At 35.9% G+C, this 11,468-nt stretch overlaps 1 protein-coding gene across 6 annotated transcripts in view; it reads left to right on the top strand.

Moving 5' to 3' along the window:
- Positions 1-295: 295 nt before the first annotated feature.
- Fut9 (fucosyltransferase 9) overlaps positions 296-11,468 on the top strand; it is a 186,176-nt gene continuing 175,003 nt past the window's right edge. For 3 of the 6 annotated variants that reach the window (XM_058575556.1, XM_058575562.1, XM_058575557.1), the window contains exon 1: positions 296-536. The gene's annotated coding sequence lies outside the window, so the exon portion shown is untranslated. The remainder of the gene's footprint in view (positions 537-11,468) is intronic. The other 3 variants (XM_058575566.1, XM_058575554.1, XM_058575565.1) reach the window with 1 other exon arrangement.

The raw sequence follows: 11,468 nt of genomic DNA, 5'->3' as shown, positions 1-11,468 counted from the left end.
GAGCCTGGGCAACCCCCAGATTGAGCTATAAGAGGAAGAGCCCAAGGAAAGAGCGCAAAGGGGGATGCAGGGTATGTGGGGGCGCGAGAAGAGACCCATCTCCTCATCCTCTGTTTCCCCACCCTGAGCTCATCTGGTGGGAACCTTTGCTGGGCTCTTGTGCGTCTCCTTGTCCCCTCCCAACTCTGAGTGATCATCTCTCCCTTTCCCCTCTCTCAACCCCCTCCCTCTGTCTCTTCCCTCCCTCCCTACCGCGTGCCTCCTCCCCTCCCCCTCGCCTCCCTCCTCTTCAGCGGCAGTAACAGTAGCCGCTTTAGCGGAGACGGAGATCGGCAGAGAGCGCGCGAGGCGCAGCAGCTCCAGATCCTCGGCTCTCCCCGCCCTCGGTTCCCTGCGCCCCCGCTGTCTCTGCCTTGGCGTCCCCCGACTCCAGTTCCGCTCCTAGGACAGCGCCGCCACCGCCGCTGGGCCCTGCCTGCAGCGTGCGCCGCGCAACCCTCGCGTGCGCCCGGGATGGCGCTTTCCCCCCAGGACTGGTGAGTAACCAGGAGAGCTCAGGGTGTCAGACGTCAAGGCTTGGGGTAGACAGAACGTCTTTAGATTTGAGAGGCAACCCAAACCACCTGCTGTGATTCCCTAGCCTCCAGGCAGAGGGTCTCAGAGGGGTCTGCTCCGTGGTCCCTGAGGGGATGTTTGGTTTCAACTCCACCTGCCGGCAACAAGAACCTTTTCTCTTCCAGGGACAGCTGCTTGCAGCTCCTGGTCTCACCTCACCTTCCAGCTTCCACACTAACCGCTAAGGTGGATGGCCCCGACCCTAGCGTCACTCCAAACAGGGTCATCGCTGCTCTCACTGTTACCATGTCTTCTCCTTTCGAATTCCCCCTTCTGCCAGCGCCCAAACGCCCCCATGTGCCACCCCTCACTCTTTCTGGTGCTGAGAAATCCTCTTCAAAGTCCGCCCCTGACCCACCTTCTTTCAGTCGGTGCAGAACCTCACTGTCCCGCCGTATTCCTTCTAAGAGTAAAGGGTCCTCTCAGTAAATTCTGACCTCATTCCCTCCACGCGTTGCTGTCTCTCCAGCTTTTCTGACAGTGTCCTCAGGAAATTGACACTGACACACTGCGATCCTGGCTTTTGTACAGTTACTGTGTTTCTCAGCACCTGGACTGTTTAGGGAATGATCAAGCATGATAAAGGAAAGACAAGAATAACAAACCTTTTGGGACTAAACTTTTTGTTATTATTGTTTTATAGCGCACAACTATTCACATGACACAGATTCGTTCCACTCATTTACAGCTGGATATAAGGAGCAATCTTATTTTAACTATTCCTCCAGAAGGGGTCTTTTCATACTGGGAACAGAGCACCTGACTGGGTGGTGAATGGCCTTCAGCAACAATACTATTAAAAGCTCAGCAACTCTAGAGGATAAGAAGCTTTTTTCTTGAAGGGGAAGTGGGTGGCATCAAACTTACCCTTTAAAATCTTCTTTGAAATAGCAATAAGCCAAAGCCCCTATTTTTCTTTAGGTTTAGTGGCTAAGAGGGGGATATAGCAGGATTAGAAAACATTGTACCAAGGGGCTCCTGCAGTATCTGTGTGCTTTGTGTGTGTGTTGTGTAGCATCTTATCCAGACAATATTTCCACGGAAGTTTTCTTAGGGAAGTAGCCCTTTCTTATGAGAACATGTTTACTGTTTTAGTATTTCTAGTTGGGAGAAAATAGGCAGTAGTTTAATGAATGAATATGTCCAAAGGGATTGAGGGAATGAGTGAGCAAGAAAGGAGATAATTTCAATTCTAAAATTTGTATTCCAGATTCCTCATGCATTTAAATCTTGAAAACAAACTACTTCATAAGCCACCTTTCTCTAAGTTATGAAATGTATTAATTTCCACATTACATTTTACTCTTTGAACCTTTGGACATAGGTCTTCCCTTCCAAGAATACAGATAAGAGTATTCAGAAATAAACATTAGAAACTTTGAATGGTGCCCTGTTTAAATTTGTGATATGTGAGTGTAATTTCTTGGCATTACTATACACAATTTCAGTGGAATAAGAATTAAATTGTCATTCTGGCTCTTGTAGTTGGTGGAGAGAGAAGACATATGCTTTTTAACCTTAAAGGAACAAGTCCCTGCCTATACCAGAAATAAGAAGGGAAAGTTGAGCAATTACCTTGAGAATTTGTTTAGTGAGGAATGCCTTAAAATCTCATCTTCTCCAATGTCAGAATTTTATTTTTGTTTTGTTTGAACTCCAACTCTATTGGAGGTTTTATTTCTCTTTTCTTGTATAGTTATAGACAGAGTGCAGTGATGAGTGGGGGTTTTAAGTATGGACAGCTGCATTGGAAGTCAGGAGGGGCTACATACAATGGCTTTATTATCAGTTTTTTAAGTTTGGAAATTTTGGCAGACTTCATTTCATGTTTGAATAAAAGGAACATTCAAAACTATATATTCAACTTGCAAAAATACTGCAAATTCTCATATGCAGCCATGCTATGTGGATAGTAGGTTAAATTAGGAGCTGAAACCAAAGATCATTTAGTTTATTCTCTAAATACATTAACCCTTCAGGTAACAGTGGAGTGATTACTATGCACATTATGTCCAACAGTAATGAGTCCATATTGCAAAAGGAATGTCCCAACAAAACAAAAGGGAAAGCAAGTAGTAATACTGACAGATCTGTTATTACTCTTAATTGTGATAATGATAATTTTAAGGCAGTGTATTCTAACATAATTCTAATTAATGTCAAAATGTTAAAGTAGTCTTAGTATTATATGTGAAATTAACAAACCATAAATTATAGCAGGAATTTCTGTTAAGAGTACTTGCTGAGGGCTTTAGCTCAGTGGCAGAACACTTACCTAGCATGTGTAAGGCACTGGGTTTGATCCTTAGCACCACATAAAAATAAACAAATAAAGGCATTCTGCCCATTTATAACTAAAAAAAAAATTTAAAAAAATCTTTGTTGAGTTGGAATTCAAGATCTTTCTTAATTTAATGTCATTCTCACTAATACTGCTATGCAAAACACAAAAGGAGATTAGTATACCAGTACCAATGGCATATCTTTGAGCATCATTAAGCTATATTTTTAATGCTCATAATTATTTGCCCCCCCCCCGTAGATCTAAATTAAATGTTTGCTTTGGTAAAAATAAATTAAAAATTGTGCAAATGAAATAATTTACTCCATCAACAAGTTGCTATTAGTTGAATATTCTGTGTGCAGTAATTTTTCTTGGATGTGTGGTGAAGAGAGAGAGAAAAGGCTGAAATACAGAAAGTAGCAGGAAAGCAAACAGGGGAAGAATAAAACTTATGAATACTTGCTTAAATTTTTTAATCAATGAAGGTAACTAAATGTGAGTTCTATTATTTTGATACTTGAAATAACAGCTGTTTTCAACTTGAATTTTAAGAAATGCCTCATTAATTACAATAAAAATGTGACTTTTTTCTTATGAAGTCACTCATTGATTTTATTCAGTACAATTTACTGAGGATCACAGGTATGGTATTTCCTATAATCTAATTTTCTAATGAAATAAATAAAATTCTGGAAAAATTTAAAACAACTTTGAAAGAAGGACAGCACACATGCTCACACCTATTTTTATGGTATAGATAAACAGCTAAGTAATTTAGTGTTTTATGAGGGCAAGCTGATTTAGTCAAAGGATAACCATATAAAATATTTTCATAGATTAATGTATATTGTTCATATCACTTTATTGATGTTGGTGGCTGTATTATATAATCTTATGGATATTTGCATTTTTATTTAAAAAGTCACAAGAGCCTCTTATTAACAATTTTTTTTAAAATTGAAAGAGTTTTTATTATGAAATATAAATTTTATGAATTCAAAATAGCCCCCAAATTTCAATGGTAAGTATCAAATCATTACATAAAAGTCATATTTCTATCTTCATTCTGCAAAGGAATATTTAGCAAAATGCATTCTCAAAGAACAAGTATGCAAAATGAACATTTCAAAACTAATCCAATGAATTCAACCAAAGTTTTACAACAGTGCTATCAAAGTTATATGCTCATAAATCAATTTTGATAAAACATTTAAAGTCTGTGATTTCATATATGATTGCATGAAATAACTTAATCATTTAGCTACAACTGGAATGCTTGACATTCTTAATAGAAGCATCTCAGAATTTAGATACTGATTATTGAATATTGAGAACATTCCATATTCATCATTTTACTAAAGACTTGCCCAACATTCTTAAATATTTAATAGAAAAAATTAGAATCTATGTCTCCTGACTTCGTCCTGTATCTGCCTTTCATTAAATAAAAATCATCCCTCCCCTTATTTTATTTTAGGAAAGTAATAAGGGAGAAATCAGTTTTAGTATTAGTGAAAAAGGATAATGAAATAAAATAAAAAGTCTGGCTTTTTCAGGGACCATCTCAATGGTCTTATAATTATGATGTGGAAGCTAACCAGTCTTCTGTTCACTGTTTCTCACCTTCAGGTTGAAGCTTGGAAAAATTGTACTATAAATGGCCTTCCTAAAATTTTTTAATATATTTGCCTAAATTTCATCATAAAATGTTTGCTTGTACAGTACAATTTTTTTATAGTAATGGTATGCTATGGATGCTTCCATTTTTACTTTTATTTATACTTGAAAAATGTTCCCCAAAACTGATGTTGGTGTTCATAAGCAAATAGTGGAAATGAATATACAATTTTGTGTAATGTCATCTCTATGCTTTATGTCATCACAGAGAAAATTTGTACATCCATGTGTTTTATTTATTTATTTATTTATTTTTATTTTTGTCTCTATAAACTGAGAATAGTTCAGGTAGTCAGCAAAGCTAAATTTCACAAAGTTCCAAATCCAGAAAAGAAAACTCTGGTATATTAAAATTTTTCTTCACTGATGGTCATTGGGATAGTTAACAGTGAATGATTTAATCCATGAAGAAACATCATAATTACTGGGTAAAACTTTCAAATGTATTCTTGGTGATGGCGGCTTTTCAGTGTCACTAAATTTAGGAAGAATAACATAGTGATTTTTGTAGATAACTCATTACATCATCTGGACCAACACTGCATTATCTTACTGTGGCTAGATTGATGGGAGTTAGGAGAATCTGTGATCTTTGACTGCTTGGAATTTGGCTCAAAATATGAGGAGGAGGGAACCTATGTTAAGTTTTCCTTGTTGAAAGAATTGGCCTTTTTCATCTCTTAAAATATGAACTTATATGAAAGGAGAACTACATCTCTAAGGCTTCTTCCCCTGTCTGCCTTCCTGCTACTTTCTCCATTTCAGCCTTTCTCTCTCTCTTCACCACACATCCAAGAAAAATTGCTGCACATAGAATATTCAACTAATAGCAACTTGTTGATGGAGTAAAGGCTGCAGCTGGATGGACAGATGACAAAGTATATTTCCATCTTCACTTAAAAGATACTGATGGGCAGGGGTGGTTAGCCAATACAAAGCTCCAAGTAGAATTTCCAAGTGAGATATATATTCTTACCGATACCTAATACCCAATACCCAAATATTTCAATAAAGTGTTGAGAGTCATTATTTTAAGTGGAGAATGAATAGGCCAAATTTTTTCGTTGACTGCTAGAAGAATCTTCTCATGGGCTGGGGGATATAGCTCAAGTGGTAACATGCTCGCCTGGCATACGCAGGGCACTGGGTTCGATCCTCAGCACCAAATAAAAATAAAAAAAGATGTTGTGTCCACCGAAAAATAAATATTAAAAAGTTTCTCTCTCTCTCTCTCTCTCTCTCTCTCTCTCTCTCTCTCTCTCTCTCTCTCAAAAAGAATCTTCTCATATATTATCCAGAAACTTTTACAGAGCCCTGATTTTCTCAATCAGCCACTTCATTAGGTAGAACTATGGCCATAATCCAGTCAAAGACATTTCAAGGAATATTTTTTATTGGTCATCAATAGACCAACATATATATAGTTAAAGCTTTAAAATTTTTAAAAGTTAGACCATGGAGGCTCTCATGCTAACCTAGTATTACTCATGCTAACCTAGTGTTACTGATGGCAAATGGAAGGTAATCTTCTTGATGGGGCGGTAACTTGTAATAATTGGGAGAGTTACTATAAATGTATTTTGGTGGCCATGTCATGTTAACATGACTTGGTCTTTATCCTCAGGAGCCAGTAGGATTGAGTGGGGGGGGGGGGGGCTTGGCATAGTGAAAGACAGAATTCCAGGAGTTTAATCTCTGTGATGAATTCAGTTATATAAACTGAATTCTGGACTCTGGGAAAAACAGCTAGATTCAGTTGGTGATAATCCATTGCAAGCTTATAGTGCTCACTAGCCTTTTCACTGGCAATACAGGGCTGTTGTCTAAGATCCTGTATCTCTTACAACACATGTTCCCTTCAAGCCTGTGGTTCTTTTTTTCTCCCCCTGGGTTTTAAAGTGGTTTCTGTTGGACCATATGTGAAAAAAGAGGGAAGAAGCCTAGAAAGTGATTTACACATCCTATTAACACTTTTCCCAACTGTGACGATCTCATGCACTTAATTGATGATGAAGCATACGTGTATAACACCTTAATTTCTACTATAAAATCATATCAATGGTATGTTTAATTGGCCCCAAAGACTTCATCCACAAGATGATCATAGCTTGCCTTTTCTACTAAAAACCTTGCTTAATCCCCAGTACCTGAATCTGAAGGTCTTTTTATTTCTATACATCCAGGTTAGAAGGTGACTTGGGCATTTCAATCCAATATATAGTAAAATTTCAATTAGCTCATCTCCCTGAAATCCTTCCATGTACTTGGATAGGTGAACCTACATTTTGATACAATGAAGGATGAGTATAACTTAATCTCTATTAATGTTTCTCTTTAAATCATTTGAGGTCATGGTAGAGGGAGCGAGAGGAATTAACATTAGGGAAGGAGACAATCTTCATAGGTACTTTCAGTTTCAAGTGATATGACAGTCGTTCATGCTGTAACCAAATTGACTTCAACTACTTTTGAGTCACTCAATACCCTACATCAAAACAAAACTCTTATGTCTGACACGATTTCATCTTCAGGTATTCCTTGACTGAAAAACCACAGATGTTTAGCTGTTCTTGCTAAAGTATAGATTTGCTACCTCTGGCTGATATAGTATTGGTTCACTTGGTGGTGACTTTCATTAAGAAAATGAAATGAATTGTAGTAGATGGGGTAGAGAGAGAAGATGGGAGGGGAGGGGAGGGGGGATAATAGAGGATAGGAAAGGTAGCAGAATACAACAGTCACGAATATGGAATCATGTAAAAATGTGGATGTGTAACCGATGTGATTCTGCAATCTGTAATTGGGATAAAAATGGGAGTTCATAACCCACTTGAATCTAATGTATGAAATATGATATGTCAAGAGCTTTGTAATGTTTTGAACAACCAATAAAAAAAACCCAAACTATAAAACACACACAAAAAAAGAAAAAAAAAAGAAATCTGCCTTAATTTGATGCATTAGCTACTTCATTGTCTAAATAATATCTCTTAAATCCTCATTGGTTTCAGTATCAGGGAAAAGGAAGGTTTTCTGCAAAGTGCTGCTGGCCTGAAAAATTTTATCTGGATTTCTTCGGTTTCTTTCTCATTTTTTCAGTAAGTCAACTTTATCTGAATTCTAAATTCAACTCAGGGTAATAAGAGCCCAAATGCTAATCAATGCCTTATCCATAATGTCCCACAGAAGTTTTTCTCACAAAAATATCCCCAAGAGGATTAAAGCTTATAGTAGTAAGGTCCCACTCTAAAATGTCTCTTAAAAAATTAATTTTCACTTCCAAATGCATCTAAGTTTGCCATGATAAATGAAGGAAACATTTAGCCATAACATCCATCACCTACCATTTTTCTTCAATAAGCAATTTTTGCCATGACTCCCTTTTCCCCATGTGAACCAGTCCATGTCTTGTGATATTTGTGGTTAATTCCCTTTTCACCCTGGACATACTTGAACATCTGTCTAACCAGTGTCTGAAAGGAGATGGATCCTTCTACTTACATAACACAAACTTGTTTCTACAGTGCTGGAAGTGTGAGCCTGGTATCCAGTCTGGCAAGGACATCCTCCCATTTAGAGGATAATTAGCAACATTAAGGACAGCATTCTGGCATCTGTATTTCAGTTATTTCCAATTAAATGTCATAGAATAAACTCCTTAACTTCTTATCATTAACAGGCAAAAATTGAAAAGCCATTTGTGGACCAGTTTATATTGCTATTTATAGTCATAGAATTTGGCTAACATGTTTCCTACTGATTTCTATAGACTTCCCTCAAATTCCATGATAGGACCTTCAAAGCCCTCATCATTCCTCTTTCAGAGAGTGATATTTCTGCCAGTATTTCATTCTCATCACCAACATTATCAAAATCTTTAAAACTTCTAGGATGTGTCCCTGCTTTCTAGATAACATGAGAATCAGCCATAGATTTATGGACTCTGGTAGAAGACTTTAGACTCTAGGTCAGAGAGGAAGGACAACTGATTGACAACAATAGCAGAAACAAAAGTATCAACACTTTCATACTGGTTCCCTGAGCTCCAGTTTCCAGAAGACAACATGAAGCAGACTGAAGGATACTTCCTCTTCCCTGTAAGAAAAGCACCCTCACTTAAAGAATACAAATAGTTTGCAATGGGCAATAAGCATGTATTTCTTTGTTCCAGAAGGAGATGCTATTTCTATCTTCCAAGTCTCTTTGCTTTACAAATATATATATATATATATATATATATATATATATTTAAAATACTTCAAAACAAAAGCAGTCAGTGATTCTTTCATAAGATGTACAGAAATGTGAAAAACCTGGTGAGAGATTGTCTCCCAAAAATGACAAAATAATACAGTACATGCTTGGTTAGCAACCTTCTTATCTATGGTATGCTGAATGTTCATCCTTGCCACTTTATAATGAAGGAATGCGTGGAACATATGATAACTGAGACTGATAAATTTCACACTAAGATAGAAACCAAGAAGGGAGCTTTTAGAGCAAATATATTGTTTTTTAAGTGCATTCTTAAAATTTAGCTACTATTGGCTATATAAGTTATGGCATAGAGCAGATTAATTATTGAGAATTTTTTGTCAACACTTAAAAATTTGAGCCTAAATCACAGAATAAAATAAATGTCCATTTTATATAATTATAATAGATTTAAAATTGATAAGCAAGAATATGGTATCCCCTGAGTCCTTAATATTTCTTTAGTACTTTGAAAGGTGCCCCAAGTTTTTCAAATAATCAAAGGGAAAGTGTTCAATGTTATTTTATTTTGCTTAATGTTAGATTGTTTCTTCAAGAATAATCATAGCTGTCATCTTCTCTAATAAGCATTTCCAAACACATGGCCTTTCTCTGTATTGGCATGATGCCCAGGCTTATCTGTACCAAATTATCATCTTAAAACATGACATTGGCCTTATATGTTTATATATGTTTTGTACACTGGATTCCTCTGAAACTAAACCTCACTGCTTATTCATCTTAGTGTCTTAGTGCCTAGTTTTCCAACTGATGCATGATGAGTATTCGCTAAATATTTGTATGAATAAACTGAAAATGGCAGTGTTCATTAACATTGAAGTTACCTTCAGATATTTTAGAAAATTATGTCTCATGAGAAATAACTGACTGAAATATGTGCAGAACATTTGAACTGGAATAATCTACTGGAGTTCTAATGACCATTGGCTTGATTATTATAGTCTCTTAAATATCCAAATTTTGATGTTCATTCCTAGGTTAGGAAAATACAGAAAATTTAAGGTTAAAATTTTACGTAGCTTATGTACAATCAGAAATTGAGGGGAGAATCACAAAATTAAATGTAAGATTTGTTTAATCATTAAAAGAAAGGTTAGAAATTAGTGATTTATATTATCTGGAACTGACTTCTATTCTAAGCCTAAGTCTAAATTAGAAATTCCATAGCATCTTACTTTTTCTGATGCACAAGTCCTTCTCTCTTGGTTTCTTTTTCATAGTGCCCCCCGCATTATGTTCAAATGCCTGCTATTCATACCTACCTTTGCAGTTTCTGTTACCACCCACTTCAATCATTATTGTTGTTGTCACTGTTGATGCCAACCCTGAAGTCTGGAGCATTACTGTCCCATTTTTAACCAACATATGCAATTCTCCTGACTCTCATTGTTTACTCATGTTCCAAAACATAAATCTCTAAGAGCGACTCCCTTTCCTGCTATGCAGGGTGCGTGAAGGATCAGATAGAATGATGGGCTCTCTGGTTTTTGTCCTTTTTTTGATGTCTAATCATAGGCTGCTTGTAGCCTCATTTCAATTGAAGGCTATATTTTTTCTGGTTTCGTTCAAAAGACATTTTGGAAAGCTAAGAATTCTAGATTTTTGGATTTTGATTTTAAAGGAATTTTTTATTATTTTCCCTTTAATAGGTCTTTGGTAACTGTTTTTCCCTACATTATATTCTTACTTTAATAAAAACACTTATAAATAGATACTTCCAAATTTACACAATATGTGTTATTTAGCAGAATAAAAAAGGTGGAGTTAATCAGATAGAAAACACGTATGTTTTCAAGGAAAGCATTGAGGGTCAGGAAATGACTGCTTTATTTGGGGAATGACAATGGCAATATATGAAAACAGCTGTAAAGGCAAATATACTAGACAATAAGAAAAGCTAGAAACTTACCTATGTTATAATAAGACTCCATTAAAATACTGCACAAAATAGAAAAAAGCATAGATCTGTGACCAGGTTCAACTGGACTCAAATTCTCATATAATTATCACTAGTTGAAAGAGTAAAGTTAAATTTATTAGTACCTTTAAGACTGCTATTCCCATTATGTAAAATCTTGATTTTTGCAAATGTTTAATTATAGAATATGCAGAACTTCCTTTCTTAAAATACTGAGTATGATTATAAATTCTCATTCAGGTTTTCACTATGCTTAATCATTTGAAAAGACAGGATCATTTCAGTTTATAATAAATGAAATGAGATAATTAGTGAGTTATAATTAGATAATCCAATTAGATAATTAGGAACTCTTAGGTCACTAACAAAATTTGGACTTTTGGGACTATTATATAGCAATGCAGGAAGTAGCATATAATGAGCAATCAAGATATAATTAGAATCATATTTTTACAACAAAATTAAGTAGACATTCAAAATACAAGTTTCCTACTGTAATTATTATTATCAGTGTAGTATAAAGTTTTTCCACCAGCATTAAACTTATGAACTAAGGGAGATCTTTCATTTAAGATGTACAAAACTAAAAAGAATGTAAACCCAGACCTAACAATATGAAAAAGCCTGATGAACAACAAAAACTTAACTTTTCTTGAACCTGCTGGAAAGCTGAGTTCACTGGGCTTATAAATGTCTGTA

This window comes from Marmota monax, unplaced genomic scaffold, assembly GCF_021218885.2.
Source record: "Marmota monax isolate L192 unplaced genomic scaffold, Marmota_monax_Labrador192_F-V1.1 WCK01_AAM20220418_F8-fsc00013, whole genome shotgun sequence".
NCBI classification, from domain to species: domain Eukaryota; kingdom Metazoa; phylum Chordata; class Mammalia; order Rodentia; family Sciuridae; genus Marmota; species Marmota monax.
This window is presented reverse-complemented; position numbering and strand designations above follow the sequence as displayed.